Source organism: Propithecus coquereli, unplaced genomic scaffold, assembly GCF_000956105.1.
Source record: "Propithecus coquereli isolate 6110/MARCELLA unplaced genomic scaffold, Pcoq_1.0 Scaffold204, whole genome shotgun sequence".
In the NCBI taxonomy this organism is placed as follows: Eukaryota; Metazoa; Chordata; class Mammalia; order Primates; family Indriidae; genus Propithecus; species Propithecus coquereli.
In genome coordinates this window covers 1,613,398-1,613,909 of record NW_012145412.1, presented here as the reverse complement: position 1 = coordinate 1,613,909, position 512 = coordinate 1,613,398, and positions in this window count along the sequence as shown.

Below are 512 nucleotides of genomic sequence, written 5' to 3'. Positions count from 1 at the left end.
GAGATGTAACATGGAGAGATTGTACAGGGCGACAGGGCCACGGTTACAAGATTGGCATTCATTCCAAAAACGATAGAAAAACCAATGACCATATTAAATAGGGAAGTAGCGTGATTCAATTTATATTTTACTCTAACCATTGCATAGAGAATGTGTTGTTAAATGGGTAAGAATGGAAGCTGCCAGACCAATTGGGAGGCTACTACAATCTTGAAGGCAAAAGATGATAGTGGCTTTGGCGAGTCATCTTATTTAACTATTACATCAAATATACAAAGAAGACCTTGTATTTCTCCCATTTTAGAGATGAAGTAACAAAGGCCACTAGTGATTGCTACCTAAAATTACATAGCTTCTAAGTGATAAAGAATCAAACCTGGACCAATGTCCTGTGGCTCAGAGACAAGATTTTTTTTATTCATTTATTTGTTTGTTTGTTTTTCCAGTAGACTAAGGCTGGTTCCTGTTCTTTTTTTTTTTTTTTTTTTTGTTTGAGACAGTCTCACTCTGTT